At 38.3% G+C, this 26,639-nt stretch overlaps 1 long non-coding RNA gene across 2 annotated transcripts; it reads right to left on the bottom strand.

Annotated features, from left to right (window-relative positions):
• Positions 1-560: 560 nt before the first annotated feature.
• LOC139314703 (uncharacterized) lies at positions 561-25,632 on the bottom strand. 2 transcript variants are annotated; one of them, XR_011600209.1, is made up of 3 exons: positions 25,590-25,632; positions 2,508-2,599; positions 561-656 (listed from the first exon to the last, which is right to left on the bottom strand). It is a non-coding gene; the product is annotated as an uncharacterized lncRNA (long non-coding RNA). The 2 variants fall into 2 exon arrangements; XR_011600208.1 differs by lacking the exon at positions 25,590-25,632 and adding an exon at positions 6,753-6,800.
• Positions 25,633-26,639: the final 1,007 nt, after the last annotated feature.

Genomic DNA, 26,639 nt, shown 5'->3' with positions numbered 1-26,639 from the left:
TATAGCAGGACTAGTAGATTCTGTAACAGCTTTGCTCCTTATACCATCCGTCTTGTAAATTCGTAGGATTCTTTTTCTTTTGCCATGTATGCGTATACATTCAAATTAGACTGTGATGTTTCTCTGTGTCATATGTGTGTGTACGTAGGTATATGCATAATGGTTATGTTTTGAGAGTTGAATGCAAAGAAATTTCGTTTTAATGTATGCTGATTAGTGTACATTTAAAGTGACAATAAAGTTCTGTTCTGTTCTGTTCTGTTCTGTTCTCTCCTCTCCTTTCCTCTCCTCTCCTCTCCTCTCCTCTCCTCCCTTCCCTTCCCTTCCCTTCCCTTCCCTTCCCTTCCCTTCCATTCCATTCCATTCCATTCCATTCTCTTTTAAAGGTCTTTTTTTATTACAAGCAACACTACTGGACTCTTTTTAGCAAGAGACCTGTTCGGCCTCTTTTTAGCAAGAGACCAATCCATATTATTAAACCCATCGCATCTTGATGTATGATATTTATTTTGGGAACACATCAGGTTTGTACATGAAATATTTTTTAAGCATTTGTCAATTTGTCAATTAGTGTTTACAGATGCTTGGTAAGTCAAATTACCAAGGTACAGTCAACTATTGTCTTACATTGTTTTCTGTAGATCACAACAGTCAACCTGGAAAACAGAGTAACAAAGATAACTTGTACAGAACTGGCTAAAAGTCTGCATTTGCGAACAACAGATCTGAGTTCTTCTAAGTAGAGCCACATATCTTTAAAAGGCTCATAGAAAGAAAAGATGAATAGCTTCAATAGAGAAAAGGAAAAACTTTCTTCTCTTTTTTTTTAAAAAAAATACTGCTACAACATATGTATGCATGTGTTCCTCTGAAGGCAGCAAAAGAAATTATTCAGGCAGAAAACATTATTTTCACCTTGATCTATTTCCAGTTTCGCGTCTCACAGGCTACTCTGATGAAGATGGCAATTTAACTACTCTATAGTGATGCAACAGGAGACATTTGTAGCCACAATATTCCTTGCTGTTTTTCAGATTACTGTTGATTCACCATGGATTCTGCTTGCTGGAGACCTGCTTCAACAGACCTTTCAGCTTGGCAGCCCGGCTGGGGGGCAGGAGAGGGGAACTGAGCCGTGCAAGTGGTGGCCAGCGCACATGCATGTGTGCACATGCCAGCCTGCCATTTGTGCGAGTGGAGCTGCACACACACCTGCATGCCAGCCCCCCTCTCGCACGGCCCAGTTCTGAATAGGCCATGGCTCGGTAGTGGGCTGCGGCCTGGAGGTTGGGGACCCCTGAGATAGGTAATACTGTCAGAGGCATTCATCAATATAATCCACAACTGGCTTACTGATACCTGTCATCCTAAGGTGAGCTAAGATGGAAATCTTCACATGATGCGTTAATGAAATAGACCACTTTGGACGGGTGAGACACCCAAGCATATTTCAACAGTTGACCCATAGCTGATAGGTTGACACCCAGGCAACTAGTCATTTATATACACCGGAAGTGTGTAATTTGTGTTGGGCCAAAGATTACACAAACTTTGAGAAAAAGATTTCAAAAAAGGGGAGCTAAGAAATGACAAGGTCATAAATTTAATTCAACAGTCCTTTATTTTTAATTTAATTAATTAATTGCAGTCAATATGATTTCTTATATATTTAATCATGTTCCTTCTCATTAGATGTTATTTTAGGAGGCACTTTCTAAGTGCATTCAAGTCTTGGAGGGCTAAGGTAGCCCTGGAGCTGCCAATTGTGCATCCCTAATCTAAAGAATCTTGTACTAATTGGGCTTTTCGTAGTGTCATTGAATAGGTTGTGTCTAAGGAGTCTGAATGGGATTATGAATGAGTTCCTCTGAGCCAAACCATCTCTGCTGGTATCATCTTTCAAGAACAAAGGGGTGATACGCCCCACTGCTGCTGAGAGAGTCTTAAGGGAGAATGTCAGAAGATGTATTATGGTAGCGTAGCTCTATATGGAAGACATACTTTGGTTTTGAACCCTTTTGATGGCAAAGTGATAGACTCCATTCTACTATCCCAAAGGTGCTTTTACAAACGGCAACCAGAAGTCCAGTTGCCTCTTGAAAAAGCCCCTTTGGGACAGTAGAATGGAGTCTATCACTTTGCCATCAAAAGGGTTGAAAACCAAAGTATGTCTTCCATATAGTCCAGTATGACTTCCAGAAAGTCCTGTTGCCTCTTGAAAAAACATCTTTGGGACAACCATGACCTGGGTGACTGAGAATCTCCATAAACATTTAGCTACACTCCATTCTACTCATTCCTGATTCTTACTCTTTTGCTGTACCTTGTAGGGAAGCAACAACCCTCCTTTAATGCACCAATGTTCCCATCACTCAACCAATGGTACCTGGGAGTGAGATGTCTATTTCATTGTACAATTAACTTTCTCTACTCTTCCCAAATTAGCATGTAATGTTTTTCCATAGCAGCCTGCCATCCATATTACCAGCTGTGTTTGGTCTTCCTACCTTCCGAAAAGGGACGTGTGGGCTCTTCACAAAGTGTTCCTCAGCTGTTGAAATACTGCCTTCGGATAGCATAGGACTTTCCTGTGTATACCCTGCAAAATTAATACACTTAAAATCAGAGAAAGAATTCTCATAACTCATTTGGGACTGGATTTTTTTTTTTCAAATTTGGACATTGGTCAAGGACAGCTTATTGATTGAATCTAACTGCATATATTTCCCCAGCTCTTATTGAAGCCTATTTTTCATGTCATTTGAGAAGGCTGCTAACCTTTCAGTAAGGGAATATGCCAGAGCACTGCTTTAATTCATTATCTTTTGGACACACAGTAGTTGCGGTTTGCCCTGAATTAAACCCTGTGGAGAATGTGATAGTGTAATTACTCACAGGTATCCTAAACTGCTTTTAATTGAATTCTCTGTGAGGGTATTCTTTTTGATTTTCATCTCAGAAATGAACGATAGGTACAAGTTTTATCAACCAAAGAGGTATTATTTTGGTACTTCATGATCTGGAAAGCTAATGTTTTAGTGAACCCACATTTAATGAAGAAATAAATAAAATTATCCATCCTCTCACTCCATGCATCATAATGTAGAACTCTGGTGACTTCCAAAGGAACAATTTGTGATTTTGCTTGTCTCTAAATCCCCAGAGATCTTTATAGGCAAAACTGAACATTAGCTAGATTGCCTGAGTGAAGCAAAGTCTTTTGCACATCCAAAAATTTATGTCATCCTGCTACAAACTGTAGTTAAGATCTATATGTTCCCAGATTAGAATGAGCTATGGGCTGTAAAGAAAGATGAGGTAATGTTGACAATTTCTGAGACTGTATAATGCAGCAACTTCTGAAAACATAAACTTCTTATCAAGCGTTACTTGTGAATTTTCCCATTACATTTCAATTTTCCCATGTTACATTTAAAAATATGGTGTCCCATTACATTTGGGGTGCCACATTGCGGGATATAAAAGCCCACATGCAAGAGCATTTTTTCTATCTGCCATAGATCTTAAATTTGGTTAGGTTTAAAAGGGACAAATGTGCACCACAGACGTTTGGCCCTGAGAGATTCTGGGAGTTGAAGTCCACAAGTCTTAAAAGTTGCAAAGGTTGGACACTCTTGGTTCAGATATTTTTTAAAAACAGCTACTCTAGGTTGCTTTTGAAGCTGTATTTCTGATACTTTTCATGGGTACAGCTATTCATTGGGGCAGGAGGGGGAATGATGTAGAAGTGATTTGCCATTGTTTTTTTCAGAAATGTTTTGTTTCAATTTGACATTCTAGCCTGCAGCTCAGGGTTCCCATCCAAATCCTCACCAGGACTAATCCTGTTTAAGTTTCCAGATCAACAGGCTTGGTTAGGTGCTACTGCTTAGCTGGGAATCACATAACAGAACTTTTGCGATGGTTTCCTGTGTGTGTATTTGGAAACATGGCCACATAATCCAAGTTTGCTTGCTTTGTTTAATATCCTACCTTTATTTTTAATAATAATAATCTTCCCACTTCCCACTTATTACTATATTGCTTGTATCTTTCAATTATATTGTTTTTATTTGTATCCTAGTACGATTTGATAGCTTATTAGTAACCTTGACTATCACTAAGTGTTGTATTTTTTTATTCTTGATGAATGTATTTTATTCTCCTTATGTACACTGAGAGCATATATACCTAAGAAAAATTCCTTGTGTGTCCAATCACACTTGGCCAATAAAGAATAAAGAATTCTAATCAGTAACTCAAGACAGATAAAATAGCTAATACTCTTTCCTCTTATTTTTCCCACAATAACCCTTGTGATAAGTTAAGCTGAGAGTGAGTGTCTGGCCCAAATTCACCCAGCTGACTTTCATGGCTAAGATGGGGCTAGAATTCATAAATCTTCTGGTTTCTAGCCTGGAGTTTAACCACAAGACCAAATTGGTGCTCTCTCTCGCGCGTGTGTGCACTTTCTCCTCCTCCTCTTCCTCCTCCTCCTCCTCCTCCTCCTCCTCCTCCTCCTCCTCCTCTTTCAATAGATGCTTGGCTCTAACTATCAGTTCTAGCTTAGTGGTCCCTTATTAGAGGTCCATGATTGGTGATACTCAGTCTAAATAATGGCAGCATATTTTCATATAAGCAAGCAGAGAAAGTGAGTTTGTGACAGTGATTGTTACTTCTACAGAATGCTTTCTAATCAGGATTTACACCCCCACTGAAATGGCTACATCATAAATTAGTACATTACTGAATTATTGATTGATTCGGTGGATTCAGTTATTGTGACTAAACAAGAAGGACAAATTGACTTGTATCCCTATTTAATTTGCAATTCTGTCATCACATTGTCCAAACTTCTAATTTAGTGATAGATGACCATATGGGAAATTTAACTCTTATTCTTGAAAGAAAAATAAATTAACAATCCTAAAGCTGAATTTGAAAACTTGTAGATAATGCTTGAGGAAATGTCAAGAATTAAGTAAACACCAAAACTCCAAGACTCAGGATCCCTGACTGGCATTTTTATGATTTTATGAAAGCGTGCAAAATTGGGCAAAGCAAAGAAAAGATGTTTGCTCTATGATTGGTTTGCACTATTTAGGTAGATTGTAGTTTTTTAACCACCAGATTTAGATTCTTGGCTGCAGAAATTGGACTGATCTTTACATCATTATATTTTAGCACAGAATCTTGTCTATTTGTAGCAACTGATATGTCAGGTTCACGTAGGAATTAATTAAAAACCAGATTCCACAAAGACATATAAAGATTTCATTAGCACAGTTGGTGTTATTGAGTTAAACCAACGAGGCATTTGGGGTTATGGTATTTCATTCATTTCTAATACCTGTGGCTCTATATATACTCTACACCGTTCCAATACACCTACTCCATAATTATTTATGTATATATTGAAGTTTTTTTCTAGCTTTTACTCTGATAGCACCATTTCACCTGCTATTTCATCAGTTAACAAAACAAAATCTCTTGGGTCCATTGTTGTCATTGTCAGAATACTTTTATTTCAACATATTTAGCACCTTTTCCACCTGAACGAATGATTATTACTCGGCATAGATACAACTTTTACTGTCCACCAATGCAAAATATCTTATGGGAAAATACTGTACTCTGTATGCTGCCATGCCAATCCAGCAGGCTTCAACAACACACACTCATTAAATTCCAGCAATCAAGAAATATTTTATTACGTACAACAGTGTCTACAAATTAGAGCAACTAACAAAATGATGCTGGCATTCCCTTTGGATACACTTTAAAAAGCAGGAAGCCAGATTATTAATCAACAGAGTGACCTGTTCATCCAAATTTCTTCACAATTTGCCACGGAAAATAACCATGGAATTATTTATAATGGAGGACAAGTCTCTCTTGTAATCAGATAATCTGCATAATATTTCATATAATACAACAGAATAAACTTCATGAACATGAAAATGTGTGTGGGGGGGTGTCAGGTGAGCTTCTATCTAGAACCGTGTGAGGGAAATATGTGACTGGGTTCGCACAACATGCTTAGTCCACTCCAAACAAATAAGACTGTGTTTGCTTTCCTCAGGTAAACATTATAGAAATTTGGGTCAGGATCACAATTGGATCTCTTCTGCCCAGAACAGCAATGGGGATAAATAGAAGATGTTGTCAACTGTCAAGCATGAAAGAGTAAATCAATGAAGCTGATTTATTGCTACAAACCTTTACACTGTTTCAACTAACAGTTAAATCTGGTTAGAATTAGACAAGGATCAACAGTACTCAGAATGGGTCGGACTTAGTTCACTTGTGGCTAGGTAGGGATTCTAGGATGATCCCCTTTTCAATCCACCCCCGGTTCTGCCATTGCTTCTCCTACACCACCTTACATATTACAGAATAATGTGCAAGTATGGTCAATCTGCTATATGGTGGTCTGTTCAGTATTATTCAAGATTGGACTGGTGTTTGCATTAAGAACTTCCATTTATTGTGTTTGTTTGTTTGTTTGTTTGTTTGTTTGTTTGTTTAATAAATTATTCAAAACTATATTTTCTTGGAATTTGTCTGAATTATGAACAGTGGGTCCCATTCATTAGGATTGTCACATATGGGCTGCAACAATTCTCTAGACCACTAGATGGCATTAGAAGTGACCACTAGATGATAGCAAAGAGTTGTTTTCTCTATCACTTTGCTGCCATCTAAAGGTCACTTGAATTTTTGTAGTTCAAAGTTTAAAACAAATGTATTACCATAGCATGATTCCTCCAGCACGGCACATAACTGGCTCTGTTTCTCCTATGAAAAGAAATATTTTAGGATGGGGTGTGATTATTTTCCACACCTGTTCTTTAGAATTCTTATTTGCATTTTGTCTTATCACAGTGACAAGACATGTGCTTCTAAACAGTTATTTTGTCCAATTCTCTGAAGGCAGGTGGACTATATTTAAGCCAATAATGCATTGATAATAATTATGGATTCAATGTTTCCTAACGTCTTACATATCCCATCTATTTCTTAACATATGGAAGATTTTTTGATAGTCCTGGAGCTATCTTTTTAAAAAATCTGATTGTCAGCGTTCCAGAAAAACCCCGACTCCCAGTAAAGACACTGAAGCAGGCATTTTCCAAAATTCTCTTTGCTAGCAAGCCTAATATGGCTTCCAAGGCTGACACTGTAATTTGCACACTGTAATTCAACAGAGTCCATGTATTGGGCATTTGGTGTGGGCACCATGACGATTTCTCAGAATTTAAAGTGTGGCCAATAAGCTACAAGGATTAGAGATCAATTTTTCAGATCAGACTTTTTCACACATTTATCTGGAGATTCCACAAAGCCCGAAACTGAGGCCATTCAAATGTTGTTTTTCTACATTTTTTCTAACATTAGAGAAGGAAGCTGAAAGAAGAAGCTGATAAGTATCCCAGAAGCCAATATGAGAAACTTTTGCATTTTTTTTCAGTCTGTGTGCTTCATCACCAAAGGATGGCCCCTAAAAGTTCATTGAGACCACCGAGTTAATTTCAAGACATTGCAGATAAAGACTAACATTTAGTTAAGAAATCATCATCTTACTCTGTATATTTCAGGGTGCATCGGCAGAAACAATCTCATACTATTTGTCGAAAAAAACCACATGACAAAACATTGGCTACCATGTCTACATTTCTGAAACGTGAGTCTGCCGAGTCATAATTGAAGGTTTGAAAAGCAAATGATTTGAGTGCTAGTTTTAATTACCGCTTCATGAACTTTAGCGTATGAGGATTGTCACAACTTTCCTTGAGGATTAATTTCAAGCCAGACATTACAGTGCGAAATTATTAACTTGTACTTTGGTTCACCAATTATCTGCATTACAACGTTTATGCAATTAGCTGTTTAAGATGTCATTATATTTGCCATCTGGTACACAGGAGTTTATGCATATGAACAAGTGCATGTTGAACAAGCGATTCTCACTACGTGACTCCTGTTCTCGCCCAAATCGTTGGCGCAATCAGATGGAGACACTGTGTACAATATATTAATGGCAGGTGCATATCATCGGCTTCGTTGTAAAAGAAGATGGTCTCTTTTCTTTCCTCTCCCACCCTCCCCCAATTTAAATGAGATGTCGTAAGTGCTGAAAAATGAATTTGTTAATATGTAATTTAGCAATGGTTCGAGACAAGTTTCAGGCACAGAGCTGCAAGATTTTGATTCTGCTCCTTCTCAGATTTAAGGACATACAGGTAGTCCTTGACTTATAGCCACAACTGAGCCCAAAATTTCTGTTGCTAAGCAAGAGAGTCAAGTGAGTTTTGCCCCATTTTATGACCTTTCTTGCCACAGTTATTAAGTGAATCACTGCAGTTATTATGTTAGTAATATGGGTGTTAAGTGAATCTTATGAACCGGTTGCCAAGCCTCCAAATTTTGATCATGTGACCACCGGGATGTTGCAATGGTCATAAGTGTGAAAAATGGCCATAACTCACTTTTTTCAGTGCCGTTGTAACTTTGAATGGTCACTAAACAAACTGTTGCAAATCCAGGGCTATCTGTACAACTAGTGCTCGACTTACAACAGTTCATTTAGTGACTGTACAAAGCTAGTACGGATCTGAAAAAAGTGACTTATGACTGTTTTTTCCCAAAGGTGCTTTTTCAAAAAAAAAAAGCAACTGGTCTCTGTTTTTCCTTGAAGACATTTCACTTCTCATCCAAGAAGCTTCTTCAGTTCTGACTCAGTTTCTTGGATGAGAAACAAAACATCTTCAAGGGAAAACAAAGTCCAGTTGCTTTTTTTGAAAAAGCACCTTTGGGTCACCCATGACCTGGATGACTGAGAATCTCCATAGACTCTTTTTCACACTTAATGATTGTTCCAGCATCCTCATGGTCATGTGATCAAATTCTGATGCTTGGCAACTGGGTCATATTTATGGCAGCTGCAGTGTCCCAGGGTCATGTGACCTGACAAGCAAAGTCAATAGGAAGACAAATTCACTTAACAACCATGTTACTAACTTAATAACTGCAGCGATTCATTTAATAACTGCGGCAAGAAAGGTCATAAAATGGAGCAAATTTCACTTAACAACCACCTTATTTAGAAATGAGGGGTTCAATTGTGGTCGTAAGTCGAGGACTACCTGCAGTTATTTGAGTGGGCAAATGGTTCAATTGATAGATCGATGAATCCAGCGTAATGGAACATGATGGGCAGAGAAAATGACAAGTGAACTGGTACTTTTAAAGACAAAGTAGGAAAAAAAGCATGGGCCAAACTTTTATAAGAGATACCACTTTTACTTTTGAAGCACAAAATGTTGTTTGCTTTCATACCTAGAATGAAATATGAAGTGATTTGTTCTGCAGAAACCTCTGCATTTATATGATAACCTTCGAAGGGTTATTCTAAATAAACATTTAATATGTTAAATAAAGCATTTTTGTTTTGAATTATATTTCCCGATTATGGAATTTGACTGTTTTTGAGGAATTTTGGCTATATCAGGCACTGGGATAGCTAAGAAAATTTGGAAATGTAATATTACTCTGGAAATCTAGGATTGAATTAAACCAATATGTAAAATTTATCAATGTTTGAAAAGGCAATTTTTCCCTACTAATAAAAAAAAGACACAAAAGACATTCCATCCAAAATTATAGTATCCTAGGCTTCTTTGAAGTGATTAAAATGTCTGATAAACTCTGAGCTATCAAAACATGCTTTGCTAGATTTCATTGCCACTGTTGTGGGCATTGGCAAAGAAATTTTTATCTGAAGTCATTCTAATTCCTTAAAATAATTGCTATAACGTAATTGATTTAAAGTAATTACTCTGCATTCTGCCTATATTTTCTAATAGAAACATCTTAGCACAAATGTTTATAGTAGATTTTTTCCATAAAGTTAAGTATTCAAGAAATTCAGCACCCAAATCTAATAAATGGCCCAATATGTCCCAATATATCTGACTACACTCAAACCCAGGAAATGAAAGAGTCTTTTAGGCATAGATGGATCTAAGTATTGCCAAGAGCTTGATGGAGGTAAGTTGTAACTTCCCAATTAAAATAATAAAGACTGATAGTCAGCTGAATTCTGATTCAGATATATGGATATAGATATAGGTATAGATATAGATCAGGGGTGTCAAACTCAATTTCATTGAGGGCTTCATCAGGGTTGTGTTTGAACTTGGGGGGCCAGGGAAGGTGTGGCCAGCTCAACGTCACTCGTGTTGGGGGCACCCAAGCGGTCTGCCAGTGAAAATGGGGTCCCGAGCTCTGTTTTTGCCTGTGACAGCCTCCTGCAATCCTCCCAGTGAAAACGAAGCTCAGGAGGGCCTGCCGTGGCCCTTGTGAGCTCCGTTTTTGCTGGCAGAAGCACCACAGGCTGGTCCTTCTCTGTTTCCAGGGTGGGCCAAATCTAAGCACTCCACAGGCCGGATCTGGCCCCTGGGCCTTAAGTTTGACAGCCCTGATATAGATTATATACTGTAGACATAGGTATATAGATATAGATATATAGGTATAGGTATATATGATAGTTATAGATATACAGATATCTATATATATAAAAGCGGAAACCACTCACGCCGTAATCACGAAATCTCCAGAACCGTAAAACCTAGAAACTTGAAATTTGCCATGTATGTTCCTCTTGGCTTCTAGGTGCTCACTAAGAAAGGATTTTTTGAAATGACCATCAGAGCATTAGTATTTCCTATATTATTATTAACATGCTCTGATGCTAAAGAGTTCTACTCCCCCTCTCCAGCTGAAAAGAAATCTGTTCCAAATGCAAAACACAAGCAGAGGAGAGGAGTTTCACTTTCAGTTTTACTTTCACAGCAGCAACCAGGGGATAGGATAGGGAAGGCTTCTGTGGGGCAAGCCTGAGGGAGAGAAGGGGAATAGGATAGGATAGGATAGGATAGGATAGGATAGGATAGGATAGGATAGGATAGGATAGGATAGGATAGGATAGGATAGGATAGGATAGGATAAGCTTCTGTGGGGCAAGCCTGAGGGAGAGAAGGGGATAGTATAGGGGAGGCTTCTGTGGGGCAAGCCTGAGGGACGAGAATGGGATATGATAGGAGAGGCTTCTGTGGGGCAAGGCTGAGAGAGAAGGGATAGGATAGGGGAGGCTTCTGTGGGACAAGGCTGAGGGAGAGAAGGGGATAGGATAGGGGAGGCTTCTGTGGGGCAAGGATGAGGGAGAGAAGGGGATACGATAGGAGACATTTCTGTGAGGCATGGCTGAGGGAGAGAGAAGGGGAGACGAGAGGCCGGTTGTAACTACTCATTAATTGTCACGCTCTAAGCGTTGATTTATAAGCCCCATCACATAGTTTCATAGCAAAGCACGGTTATCCAGCTAGTATAGGATATATGGATATATAGATGATATACATGGTATATAGGCAAAGGCATAGGCATAAAAATTGATAATAAAATTGGGGTGCCGTCAGCCAGACAATGTCGGTTGGCGACCCCTAGGGAGCGGGCTTTCTCTGTGGGCGCACCTACCCTGTGGAATCAGCTCCCCCTGGGGCTCCAGGTGGCCCCTGACCTTTGCTCTTTCCTCCATGGCCTTAAAACATGGCTATTCCGCCTGGCCGGCTTGGACTGAAGGGGTTTTAGAGGGGATTTTAATGGTTTTTATAGTTTTATTGGGTATTTTTTAAAAAAATTGAACTTTGTGTGTTTTATTGTTGTGAGCCGCCCTGAGTCTTTTCGGAGATAGGACGGCATATAAGTCCAAATAATTAATAAATAAATAAATAAATAAATAAATAAATAAATAAATAAATAAATAAATAAATAAATAGTGATACTTTTGAAAATCTGGTAATTTAAAAGATCCTTATTCACAAAATGATCTGTGTTTAGCCAGTGCAATACTTGATAACCTATTTTCGCATATAATTTTTCTTGATAATCGGTCAATCCAAATAAAATATCAGGTGTATCCTACAGCCCAGTTTCTTTGGGCCTGCCTTCAACTCTCTGAATAAATTATGTGCCCTTTCTTAACAAATGCTTTTGATTCTATTATCTTCAGCAATGAGCACTTGAAATTTATTTACGTTTACTTTTGTTAGACTGTGAAAATTAAAACTGGTCTACATTTGTGTAACTTTGGCTACTCCTAACACACTCCAGGATCGATTTTTCTTTCTTTCCCTATCTTCAACCCCTAGTACCATATTCTGAATTGGCTGGAGCAATAAGAAAGTAAAGGAAGCTTCTGGGCAAGGTGTGTTTCCAATTAAAATCCTTGAGAGCTACAGTATTCTTTCCATGTATTTATGTCCAATTATCTGGAACTTCACTACTGAATTACATTAAAAGGGCGCCCTCTACTGTCACATTATATTAAGGGAGTAAAGGGAGAGAGTTTATTGCCTTAGAACCAGTGATTATAAAACACCATTTTCTATGAGCTGTTCAGTTCCAGCAAGAGGAAGTGGTCCTGGGGCATATATTTATATCCCTCTCCCACTCTTAAAAAAAAATCTGCTGAAGCTTGGGGAATACCACTAAGAAAACCAGAAAATATTATGAAAATTTGACACACACACACACACACACACACACACACACACAAACACACTGTGGTTTGGGAACAACAGTCTTGTAATAATCATGAAGTTAGGCTAGAATCTCTCTGTCTCTCGATCTATTGATCTATCGATCTATCGATCTACATACTTATATATCTATCTATTTACCTTCCTATCTACCTACCTATCTACCCTGTTTCCCCCAAAATAAGACATCCCCTGATAATAAGCCCAAACGGGCTTTTGAGTGCATGGCAATAAGGCCAAGCGCTTATTTTAGGGTTCAAAAAAATATAAGACAGTGTCTTATTTTCGGGGAAACATGGTATTAAATTTCTGAACCTTCCTTCTCCCTCAAAGACCGATGGAATTTTTTGTATCTTGAAGAAGAAAATCACTGCTTGACTCCTGATGACATTTTTACTTTTCTGAAGTCCCTGCAAAAATTACACTTCTTTTTTTGGCAAAAGGGATTTGAAGCAATCGGGAATTGAACTGCGTATGTAATTATTTACCATCATAAATCCATTTAAACAGCTAATAAATTGTGTTATGAATACTGGGAATATTGTCCTAGGAAAAATGGATTGCTAGCATTAAAAATGCTCGTACTTTTAAACATAATAAAGGTGGGATACAAATAAATAAATGAATAAAATATACCTCTCATATATTGCTTCCCTAATTTTTCCCTAGTTGGCTTTTATCATGAACTGTGATCTATGGAACTTATCTATGGAAAAGATAAACTGAGTAGAGTACCATAGAAATATTAGCAATAAATAAATCAATCTGATTATTTCTTGCTTAACTGCACTAATAGAGTGGTGCAATACAATAGATCTGTGTTATGCATGTTTTAATGCAGATTTCTTTACCCAGAAGAGGAAACAGTAGAATTTGGTCTTTATTCTTTTGAAAGAATTCCCTTTTTTTTCCAGTCAATTACAGGACCTGAAAACAACCTTAGGAGACCTCAAATGACACCAAAACGACTAACCGTGCATTATGATGTCACAATGCAACCCCACCCATTTCTATTCTCATCACAATGTTGCAAACAACTATATAAGCGGTGGGTTTTGTGCTGCTTCTTTACAATGCACGTTTTATCACTTTGACTGCCTTGTAGATGCCTGTGATTTGCACATTGCAGTAAACCAACATGTTATTTGCTTCTGTGCGGCCTAGTGGGTTTCCTGAACTCAGTCATTATGTTTTAGGATTTAGCAAGTTATATAAACAAAATGAGTTGTGGCTTGTTCCTAAAACTTTAGAATTGTGGAGTTGAAGAGGCATTTAGGCCCTCGTGAACAGCCCTCTGCTTAGTACATTAAAGGGTTAAAGTGACACAGACTGCATGGCCAACTAGCCTCAATTCAAATAAGTGTAATAATTGGTACTGGTTCTACTGTTCAAATCCTTCTATTGTTAGAAGCCTTTTTTTATAACAGTCAATAGGAACTCTGCTTTCGGTAATTTAAATTCATTATTCTACGTCCTTTATTCTGAATGAGACTGAGCAGGTCTTGATCTTCTTCCATTCTTTCAGATGTTTGAACTTTTCTTCATCATCCTTCACAGTTGTCTAATCTCAAAGTTACACATATTGTACTAATTCGGTCTCCATTGATTGGGCATAATTTTTAGACCCTAGAGCAGGAGTCCCCAACCCCCGGACTGTGGCCCACTACCGGCCCATGGCCTATTTGACACAGGGCCATGCGAGTGATGGACTGGAGCACATTCTCATGGATGCAGCCCAACTTGGGTGAGTGATGTGCGCGTAGCTTAACTTGTGCAAATTGAGCTGCACACACGTGTGTGTGTGCATGCAAGCCTACCATTCATGCAAGTTGAGCTGCATACCAGCCCTTCATTCATGTGGCCCAGTTCCCCTCTCCTTCCCCCCACCACCGGGTGGCCAAACCACAAAGGTTAGAGACTGCTGCCCTAGAGAACATTTTTTATTGTATTTTGAGAGTTCTGTTTTTTCTGCATACCCTGTTTCCCCAAAAATAAGACATCCCCTGATAATAAGCCGAATTGGGCTTCTGAGCGCATGTGCTAAAATAAGCCTCCCCCTGAAAATAAGCCCTCCCCAAAAATATTTAAATGCAGAACTGGAAATCAGGTAAGACGGCAAGAGGAGTCCCATCTTGCTCCACGTGCCCCAAAATAATAAGACTTCCCCAAAAATAAGGCCAAGTGCTTATTTTGGAGTTCAAAAAAATATAAGACAGGGTCTTATTTTCGGGGAAACATAGTAGTTTTTAAAGTATGGAAGCCAAAATATAACACAGTATTTGAGGTGATATATATACAATGAAGGACACAATGGAGTGACTTTATGTGATTTGGAAACCATAATGTCCTCGATGCGAACCAAAATTGCATATTTCTTTTTTTTTTCAACAATATCATGTCATTGGTTTACATTTAGTGTGTAATCAATTGCTATTCAAGCTCTTGATACTTGTAAATTTAAATACTTGGAGATTTTCCTGGCTCGGGAAGAGTTACACGAAATGTAGATAATGAGAGTGCAAAAATTTATATATGTGTTCCAGCAAAGCTTCATCAAGTGAAAGAGTCCAGAAGTGGGTGTTGCTTTGTTGATTTATAATCTGGTGGGCTTGAATTATGTGGGGTTAATTGTGTGCAACAATGGTGTCTAGTGGTTGGAGTAATCTTCCAGCAGGTTCTGACACATTTCTTATGTCTGTAAGTGTTATAATAATCATTATTTGGTCATGTTTTAATCCTATGTCTGAGCTATCCTTTGGTTCTCTGTTGTTTCCCAATGTATTTTTAATGAAATGGAACAGGAGAAGGTATTGATTTTCTTGAATATGCTATGGAAATACTTGAATTTAGTTGAGCTGCAGTGTGTTTTTAGCTACGGTACCTAAAAACCCTAATCCACAGAGCAAAAACATACCTCTTGCTATGGAAGTGAAGGTTTTGGTTGTTATATGTGGGTTTTCTCTAAACTTGGGTCTGCAAGTTACTATCCCTCATTATGGTGATGAGGATGTCGAAGAACTTTGTGACTTTGTTATTTGTCTGTGTTTCTATAATGAATTTGATTCTTGGGCATGTATAATTCAGAGTCTAAAATTGTTAACAATTGGCTTTTCTTCAAGATGACAAAAATTATGTCCGGCCATAATTAATTGATACTTCTAGGTAATGCATAATAGCTTCTGCTATGTATCCCAATAACCCAATTCTTGTAAAGATCCGATTCACAAAATAATGAATTTGATTTTTTGTTTGTTTCTCAGACGAAGAACTCTTTGTCTCTGTTAAATTTCATTCTGTCACTTTTTGCCCACTTCTGCAAGCTATTAAAATTGCTTTGATATTTCTCCCCCCCAAGGTATTGGTTATCCCCACCAACTTTTCATTACCTACAAATTTGATAAGCATTCTTCTGACCTCTTCATTCAAATCATTAATAAAAAATATTTAAGAGTCAGGGACTAAGGGCTGGAATATGCATCACTGTATACCTCTCTCAAATTTGATATGGAAGATTGGTGAGCATGCTAAGTATGATTTTTTGAACCCTGCATGTCAGGCTTTTTTACAAGCCATTGTTAAGCAAACATAGTTTAGCATGATGCATCAACCGGGCCTGTCTGATTCTTCTGTCTGTTCCTCTTTGGCAGCATCCTTTCAGATCTGGATCATATGGAGAAAACCACAGAGAAGGAGTTGTGTGAATTGGCTGCAGTTATTATCCTGTGCAGGATTAATTTCTCCCTGAGTATAAGCGGGTCCAAAATGTTCTTGTGGGACCAACCATTCTTAAAACCACTGTATCAAATGGGCAAGTCTCTGCTGCAAAAACGATACTCACGAGACCCCTTTTTCAACCTCTTGGCTTTCGTATATTTTTTCCGTTACAATGCAAAAAGAGCAGGGCATGATTTGTTCATCTGCGATAGCCAAAATATACATCCCTTCAGCTAATTCAGTTAATAATACATGGACTTGGGGTCCCCTTCAGCAGCCCTTCCCCTCCCTTTTGTATGAATTAAGCAGAAGGCAGCCCAATATTTTTCACTCCAATATTTTTCACTCCGCAAGATCGTGTGTGTGTGTGTGTGTGTGTGTGTGTGTGTGTGTGTGCGCGCGCGCGCTCAGCTAGAGAGATATAACTACCCTTTAAATAGCAAAGTTGGGTAAATGGAAAGAAAGAAAGAAAGATTTGTGTGTATCCATTTATTTATTTTAAAAGTTTGTCCATATGCGCACTTTTGATATAGCTTTACATTCACTTTTGGAATCCATTTTGTTGCTCCATTATCCCTGATTATCTTTGAATATATCTCTCTGCTTTTGCTGATCAAGCTGTGATTTTAATATATTTGTTTAGAGTGATTTTCGCATATTTTGGTAGGAAATCTCTACAATACGGCCACCTTTGAAAGTATGCTAACATGGTTCGCCTCTAGGTGGCGCACTAATTGTGCCTTCCTCCTTCAGGCCTGCATAGCTACTCAAAGCATGCCTTTGATTATCCTGCATGCTAAAGTCCAGAAATATTTAACTGTTTCCCTTAGGTTCCACTATTGATTTTTGTTGTTCCTGTTGTTTAAAGATATAGATACCTCCCAGTCCTTGGGGCTTGGGGCTTTCTCTTGATGAAGAAGAATGTTTTCCCTTCAAAACACATTTATTTGTAAGGTGGAGAAGGACGCCGACTGCTAAAAGCAACATTAATATGCAAGCTAGCTTGCTTTTACAAAACCATTCACTATCCCAGACAGATTTCCTGCTTACAGCTAGAAAGGGGGAAAGAGAGGAGAGATCAGATCAACAAAAACTTCTGTTTCAGAAATCATTCTATATCAAACAGTAAAGAAAAGAAATAAAAGTAATCATTCCAAGTGATGTGTAAATGTTCCAGGCTGTATAAATTTCCCTTTCTTCTGGTGAGATGTATTTCTGAGGTAGCAATATAGAATATTGACCATGAATCTATCACAACTCGTAATGCTTTCACAAAAACCTATATAGAATTACATAGATTACCAGTACACCACCAGAGGTGGTATAATTTTCACTATGGCTAGCTTCATTTCATTTTTGCTTCCTCTCTCTTTTAATTGTTGAATTCTGCAAATAAATAAGTTAGTGTTTTACTATTCTTAGTATTTCATAACCTATATACAGATATGTGTTATTCTCAGCAAAATCGGGAAAGTTCATGGACGTTCTCAGCAAACTTTTGGAAAGGTGAAACTTTCATAGTAGTAATCAGACATGGCTGGTAATTTATAAATCAAGTATTGTAACTGTGCGAACCAGTGAATCATATGAAAAGCCCCTCTTGGAGGGAGATCGGCAGTTTAGAAACATGAAAAGGAAGGAAGGGAAGAGGGAGGGAGGGAGGGAGGGAGGGAGGAAAGAAGGAAGGAAGGAAGGAAGGAAGGAAGGAAGGAAGGAAGGAAGGAAGGAAGGAAGGAAGGAAGGAAGGAAGAAAGGAAGAAAAAAATATATGAGGAACTGAGTTCTGAAAATGTGATAGACACTTCCCAGCACAAGCTGGAAATCAAACTGCTTTTCCTACATATTCCTACATATGTTCTAGGTATTTCTCTGGGCCCAGAGAATGACATTTACCTCCAAATTAATTGTACAATCCCACCTAATAATGTAGCTATTACAAGTATTTTATATATATATATATAATACAGTTTTAAATTTTAGCTGGGTATTTTTCTCGGTGACGTTCTTTAGAAGTTAACAGTGTCAATATCAATTTATCTCTTTAATGTTATATTAATGTTTATAAAGCACTATTTAACACTTTCACACTTTCTGAAACAACTGTGATTTTAATATAGATATATATATATACTGTATATAAAGGATTTTGACTTTTCAAGTTGAACATAAAATAAATATAAGTGCTTTTTTAACTTGTAAATATTTTTGATATAATATGTATAATATGTAGTAATAAACTGGGGTTTAAAACACATATTCAGTAATTAATGGGAATAATTATTCTAATAATCTTCTCTCCTATGAGTTAAGTGAATAGCTAACAATTATTTTTCTCTAGTTCCTCTAAGCTAGTTGATGGTGTATTAATTATTTTGGTTTAATAACTCTGATTGATTGTGGATTCTTGTCTTGATATTTATTTTAACCCACCTTTTAAACACAATATTTTTTAACAAATCAATGAATAAAGATTGAATTTATTTCAGACCACCTATGTTGGCTTTCTTATAGCATATTTGCACTGATCTAGGTACACTAACTACACTTTCTGTTCCATATTTCATTTCATATAAAAGAGGAGAGAAAGCATTATATAGAAACAAAAAGTATGGTTTGAAGTTTAACATGTAAAATTTGTAAAATGGTCATATACAGAAAGAGACAATCAAATCAATTTATGTGGTTTGGTTCTGGACATCAGAAACCCTGACGAAATGTAGTTTAAACAAACATCTAAATATATTTTGAGATTCTACAATGATCTTTTAGGAATATGAAAGACATTGAAAGTTGTGATAGCTACACACACACACACACACACACACACACACACACACACACAGAGTAATATATGCTGTGATACATATAAATTCACAGTAATGGGTAAATAGAAATATCCTATGATATGTAAGCATATGCCAATTTTTATAGATAATAATTATCTATTTTTATAGATAATAAAAAATCTTAATTATCAGGAAATAACTCAGCTTCAATAGAAAACTATATAAGAAACTCAACTGGCTAAAACTCATAGGCTAATTAGGATTAAATTGTTGGGGGAAAGATAACTGACTCAGTAAACCTCTTAGAGAGGGCTGTAAAGCACTGTGAAGCAGTATATAAGTCTAAGTGCTATTGCTATTAATTGTGGCTAGTTTTATTTTTATTAGTTATAGGAGCCAAGGAACATTTGAGATTTTCTCTTTTGAAACAAAGGTTCAACGAATTGTCCTTGAGAGCTTTAAGATAGATTACTTTTTAGAAATATGAATTTTCATAATGCTTTAACAAATGATGTCATTGTAAAAAAAAAATTAGTCATGATTAAAGTTGCTCGTGGAATTATATGAAAATTTGTATCATGAGCATGCTTTATTTTTTGTGTTCAGAATAGGGTTTTTAAGTTTAAGGAGTGGTAGTGGGGATTTTGTTTAAGTGAAAGTTGCCATTGGCCATTTAAACAGACAAAAGTTAGTCCTAGAAACAGTAAAAAACATACTCCAGCATATATGTTTATTGTATATATACATTTGCATCTCACATACCACAAAAAACATGTAAAAGATCAATTAAGTTATAAAATAAAATGAAGCATTAAAATGTACATATAATTTGCACTGATTATTTAGAAGAAATTGGTACAAACCTACCGTTCTTTGCAATATAAATAAGAAGATAAAATTGGAATTGAATGCTATATCTACCCAACTGAGTGTTCCTTATGTACAGATGTGAAAGAGACCGGTTACCATGCAAAAGACATCTTGGTTATCTTTTGTGCTCAGAGAAAAATACCTATTTATATTAGAAAGAAATTAAAAGATTGTCTTTACATTTTAGATTTGGAGAAGTTTGTTTGAAATGGCAATATTGTGCCTGCTTACTCAGAAATGATTCCTATTTCATCTAGTGAGACCATTCAGATTTACCGTCTAAAAATAATTTTCAAACCACTATTACCTAAAAATGGTTAATTTCAGTCAAGGCAATAACTGATAGAATTAAATCCTGGATCAATATGAATATGGATCTCGTCTACTTGTTCCTCTTGCCTTGGTACCCCTGGCATTTTTAATTGCATCTGTTTTTGAATCTTGACTCGTGCACTGAATTTGGCAAGAATAACTGAAGCCAGTAGAGACTGAAATACAATTTTGCATATGTTCTACCTTTAGGCTTCATTACAATGCTCAATGCATAGGTAATGTGGAAAAATCAGCTGGAGGTTCCTGGCTGTCTGTAAGTTAGAGAAGGGACTTTTTCTTCTGTTTTTTTAAAAAGTAATTTCCATCTGCTTTGGACATTCTGAATCTTATGATAGTTTATAAAAGCAGATTTTTTGGTATAGGCCCAGATTATGTATTTACTCAAGGTAGAAGTCTGATTTGATGCCACACTTTTGAGTTCCAAAATGGTCCTTAAAGTAAAAAAATTAAATCTTTTGTTGATCGGCTTGAACCTCCATAAATACATATCATAATATATACTTATACTTTGGGGGCGTAACTTAATGGCCAAATAGAAAGTGGAGATGCCTTGCTTCAAATCCTGCCGTATATCAACTCCCTGGTTGATATTAACACATCATTCTGTCAATCATGATCCTCTGAGTAGCATTATATTGATGTAACTGATATTTGCCATTCAGGACATCAATGTCTATCTACATCTATGTTTATGTTGCACTTGAGACCCTCTCTATGTCTCTGAATGGGTCATTCAATAAGGAATAGGAAACTAGATTTCAAAGCCATTTTCTTTCCATTAATAGAATTCATAGTCTTGAGACTTTCTAAGTTTTTGAAACAAAGGGAAAATAAATTGGCTTTGAGATCCTTAAGATAGATTGCTTTTTTACAAAAACGAGTAAGAAGAATTACAAGAGAAAATGGACAATATATGGAAGTTGGGAACCATTATATTGGAGGTAGAGATGGAATTGTGAACAAAAGAGTGGGAGCTCACTTATGCACATGCCCTTCCTTGAAATTTTTAGGAAGAATAAAGGCAGTCATAGCTTACTCGGATCAGCTTAACATCCTTCGGTTCTGTTCACAATCCTAATTTGAAGCAGCCAATAAATACATGCCTTACAACTGTTACAAGTCAACTGTTGTGTAATCTGAAGCCATGTTTAAAATTATTTTTGAACCTCCAAAGTCACTAGGAACGTACTATTGATGCAGCCGGATGCCTGGGTTGGACAGGACTAAACTTTTTGATAGATTGGGGGGAGGTTCATGAATTTACACAAAATAGATGCTTTAAGGGTGACATTGAGCTAACATCTCTCTCTCAACCCCAGTAAAATGATCATGGCGAACAATTTCTGAAAATTGTATCAAGAAAACTACACAACTTGTCCACCAACCACCAGAAGACCTGACAAAGGCATTATCTAATGTATAGAAACAATATTAATTTATGGATCCTAATTGTCTAGACAGATTTTTAGTTTTTTTCTTATATATGTTATATCATCTTCAATGTTTTGAGATTTATCAATCATTCTTGTAAACTTCTGATTTATTCCAGAACTTATTTATTGGAACTTATTTAAGAGAAGATTCCAGTCCAATGCAACCTTCATGTATGACTGAAACTGATTATGGATCAGTTCAATCCGTGTAGTTTATCACAATAATACTTTCTCTATGATTTTTGAAAATGGAAAAAAAACAACTGGTAACATATCCATCACAAACCAAAGTGACATCTTGCTAGAAATGATGGGTATGTTATCAGCTGTTCCCACATCTTCTCAAAAATGAGAGGCAAAAATGGCATGTATCCAGGCTACAAAGAGCAATTATTTTTTTAATATTTCTAAAGGGTCCATGTTAGCAGATTTCAAAACTTCTCAACACAAATGTGTAATTACTAAAGTGTAAGAGGTAAGCAATTAAAGTAAATGCATACCTGCTTCCACTTAATGCAGAATAGCAGTTGTTACGTGCAAATAGCATAATAGTGCAAAATATATATGTACAGAGATAATATCCTCAGGTCTGTTTTCTGAAAATGAGCAGATACTCATATACTTTCCAGGACTAGAAAGAAAATGTATAGTATGATATAGAGCAGTGTTTCTTGATCTCAGCCCCTCAAAGATGTATCACTGAGGAATTCTGGGAGTTGAAGTCCACCCAAGTTAACCTTGCCAACTTGAGAATCACATATTCTAGTGGTATAGAAGACAGAATTTTAAAACTATTTGATGGCTTAGGGTTATTACTAGTATCCTCTCTCAGATTAGAGTTCTTATGTATGTTACTCAGAACCCTACTGAGCTATTGAACTGAGTTTTGGCTTACTCCTACAAAAATATATATTCATATACATAAGATTGCAGCTATGTTATACAATAAATAACCATCCAAAGAGCCTTCTGGTGTACTCACCCTTTCAGCCATAGGAAGTTCAATAATGAGGAAAGAACATCTTTGACACTGGCCAAGATACCAGCTTCAAGAATGGAGGAAACACCTACTTTGGCTTGGAGCCTCCCATCTCAAATTATCCTCTTGGTGGGGATGTTTTGCAGGGAAATTCTAATTGCATTTGGCTGTGCATGATTTAGCTGCTGTGTGCTATCACAAACCCTGCCTTACCAATCATTCATAGAATGATAACAGCATTTTTAAAAAGGCCTTCCCTGTCAGAAATGGGAATAGTCATAGCAATATTTTTATTTCATATGTGCTAAATCTAAGGCAATAATTTACAACAGAGTATAAAGAACATAAAGTATAACAAGATGGGCATTAGATGGGACAATATTCCGAAATGGAAAAGGTAGAATATATTCCTATCACTCTATTACACTGTTGAGGTATATCAGCGCTTGAAAAGATGTCTATTTATCAGTATCTCATCCTTGCTGTCCAGAAGGTAGCAAAGATTACACAGAGTTCATTCAATTTGATCCTTGCTCTGAGCTAGGCTGGATAAAGAGATAGTGATGTGGCCAAGGTCATCTAAGGTGCTATTGTGGCTAAAATGTAATTTAAACTTTGCTTTCACTGGTTTAGGTTCAATGCTAACCAACTTACCTGACCAGGTGTTCATGGGGACATAATATATTGAATAACACTGTGGTGGGAATAGGAGACTTCCTCTGAACAATACCAGCATTAGGTCCTCTCAGTGTCCTTGTACCACAACCTTCTCCTCCTTCTCCTCCTCCCCCCTCCTTTCCTTAGAGCTATTTTTTTTACTCCTAGTAATGGCCTGAGCCAGTCCCTGCAGTTTTCTTGGCACGTTTTCAGAAGTGATTTGCCACTGCTTCTATCCTAGGCAGTGGTGGGTTGCTACCGGTTCACCCCGGATTGAGTGAACTGGTAGCGGCGGCAGCAGGAGGCTCCGCCCACCTGCCCAGACACTCTGTGCATGCAAGCGCTTGTGCCCCCATGAGCAAACCAGTAGCAATGGGTTTTGAAACCAACCCCTGATCCTAGGGCTGAGACAAAGTGATTGGCACAAGGTCTCCCAACTATCCTTGTATTTAAGAAGGGACTAGAATTCACAGTCTCGCAAGTCTCTCGCCTGATGCCTTATCCACCACACCAGACTTGCTCTGCTCTCACATCTACTTCAAACCAAAAATGCCATCAAACCTATTACCGTTTTTTTAAATTAATTAATCACTTGGCTAGTTCTTCAGGGTCAATAGCAATTCTTTCTGGACAAGCAATTTTCCAAATGCAGAGTTCAAAGCACCCTGTCCATTTCTTTTTACAAGCCCATTTTAATGTTTTGCTGCTCTCTGCTAAGTTGAACCAATATAATTGATGTAAACAACAGCAAACCTAGGATTCAGAGATCTCAGGGTGCAATATTTTAATGTCATTAATGGAAATTGGAAATGGCTTCCAGATATGGATGCATAGTTTCAGTTTAATGAAATAAATAATGCATTAAACAATATCACACCACACCACAGAGTATCATTTAAATAATAGAATGTGGTATAGTAATATGGCAATAAAAATAAATGCATAATCTCAAACAGATAAACACATCGGGTTGGTTTACAATGATAAGAGCTGATCTGTGAATGAGATGGCTGGTTTCAAAGTTTAATATATAAATAAATAAAATATAAAGACAGAAATTAAAAACATATCAGATAAAAGAGTCAAACTTCAGATGACAGGGACAAAAATCCAATTCCCCAACCCTGCATATATTGAGATATTTTAAATGCTTAGAGAATCAGGAGTGTAGTAGTCTGATAAACAGTTTAGTTCTCATGAACTAGGAAGCTACCACTAAAGAAGGCCAACTCTTTTGTCATTCGGGGCCCATTACAGAACAAGAAAATCATGAAAGCCAGATATGTGTTTAAAAATATAGTGGAAGCAACTTCAAATCCACACTTTACTGATAATCCAGAGAAAGCATGTTAAACGCAAACTGTGATCATCCTTAAAATGCCTATCTGTTGTTGTCATGGGACAGTTGGTTGGTGACCTGGACAATTGTGACAATGTCAAGTTTCACCCAACCCCAGCTGAAACCCTGTGTAAAGCCTTAGATGATCTTGAAAAAGCTAAAATGGGTTAGATGGGAATCTACTTCTTACTTGGATGGGAGACTGGGGGGGTGGGGAATCTCTAAATATAGACCCCACTGGGAAATAACACATAGGCCAGAAGAAGGTAATGGGGTGTGTGTGGAAAACTCCATTTCTTCATTTTTTTCCAAGAAAATAACCTAAACGTCTCCATGTGATCCCTAGAAGCGGTGCCCCATTTGAAGGCTTGTCTGCTTTCAACCACAGACGTTCCCAGGAGCGAGTCATCATTCCCTTTCACGTGTTTTCTTTTGACTGAATTCAACCAATGCTTGAAAATGCTTAATTTGAACTAGCTGGAACCCATTTCACAGCAAGGACGGCGAGGATGCCTGGAAAACATTGTTCTGAATCCCTAGAGACCTCACACACCCGGGGGGGCTTCTACGAGGAAAAAAAAAAACCGCGCGTGGTCTTTGCCTCGTCCCGAGACTGTTTTTCTCCCGGCGCTCGCTTCGTGGAAAGAGCCCCGCAGGCTCTCCGTTGCTCTCCCTTCCACGCGTCCGTTGGCCGCTGCAATTCTCCCATCCTTATGCCTTTGGATCCCAATCCAGCCGCCAATAATTGGGGCCGTGGGAAAAACAACCCCGGGGGAAAATCTAGCGCTCCCCCTTTTTTGGCAGAAAAGTGGGCGAAACGTGGAAATGTCTCTTCCCCGGGATTCCCGTCTCCACCTCTCCCGAGGCTGCTGGGCTTACCTTTCCCAACCCGGCTCGGTCCGCAGCCGACCAGCCTTCCCTCTGTTCCCCCGCCTGCGTGTGCGTGTGTATGTGCGAGAGAGCGCCGGAGGGGTGCAACTACCCGGATTCCGACACAAGCGGCGTCCGCGTCAGTTTCAAGCCTCCCCTACGTGCCCGATTGTCTGTCTGGAGCCCGTCTTCCCCCCTCGCCCCGCCGCGCACCCCCCCCCCCCCGTTTCAGTCTGCGCTCCAAAAGCGCTTTCCCACCGTTAGGATCAGCGCTCTTCTCTTGGGTTGGAAGCTGCGTGGATTTGCCTCCTGGGCCGAGAGGAATAATATAACGGGGTTAGGAAGGAGGTGCTGCTTCCCCCTCTCTTCCTCCCCCCCCCACCCGCCCCCCATTTCCACCGACTTAGATGTTCAGCTTTGGGGCAGCGGCTCGCGGGACGCAACTCAGGATCGCTGCGTAAAAATTTGGGAGGTCATTTATCCACCTTGGCTGGGTTCTTCTCCGCGTCGCCACGTCCAGACGAATTTTTTTTTTTTTAGTAAATACACTCACGCACACCCAGGCTCTGCCACACACGCGTGTGCGCGCGCGCACACAGACACACACACACACAGAGAGACACGCTGGACTGCGGCAAAAAAAAAAAAAATACCACCAACCCACCACTCAGCCGCGTCGCTACTGCACAGCTGTGCCGCAACCGGAGCGGCTGAAAAAAAAAAGCCTCGGAGTGGATTGTTATTGTGGTTGTTTTTTTTTCCTCTCGGCTTCTTTCTGCCCGCCGCAGAACAAGCGCTGGAGATCGGCGAGGATTTGGTTCTGTACCCCGAAGCTGCGTTTCTGTGTGTTGGCAATTGGTGTCCGTCCGTCTGTCTTGTCTTGTGTGGCTTCTTGACTTTCCATCCGTGTTGTGTGTCGTTCCCTCTGCATCGCTGTCCCTTAAAAAAAAAAAGAAAAAGAGAGAGAGAGAATGTGTGAGGGGAGAGGGATTGAGAAGGCAAAACGGCCCATATTGTGCCCCTATTTAGCAAATGCTTGTTGTCTGCGGGAAGGGTGGA

The sequence above is a fragment of the Pituophis catenifer genome, unplaced genomic scaffold (genome assembly GCF_029215685.1).
Source record: "Pituophis catenifer annectens isolate HBS135680 unplaced genomic scaffold, rPitCat1.0.hap2 SCAF_3, whole genome shotgun sequence".
NCBI classification, from domain to species: domain Eukaryota; kingdom Metazoa; phylum Chordata; class Lepidosauria; order Squamata; family Colubridae; genus Pituophis; species Pituophis catenifer.
This window is presented reverse-complemented; position numbering and strand designations above follow the sequence as displayed.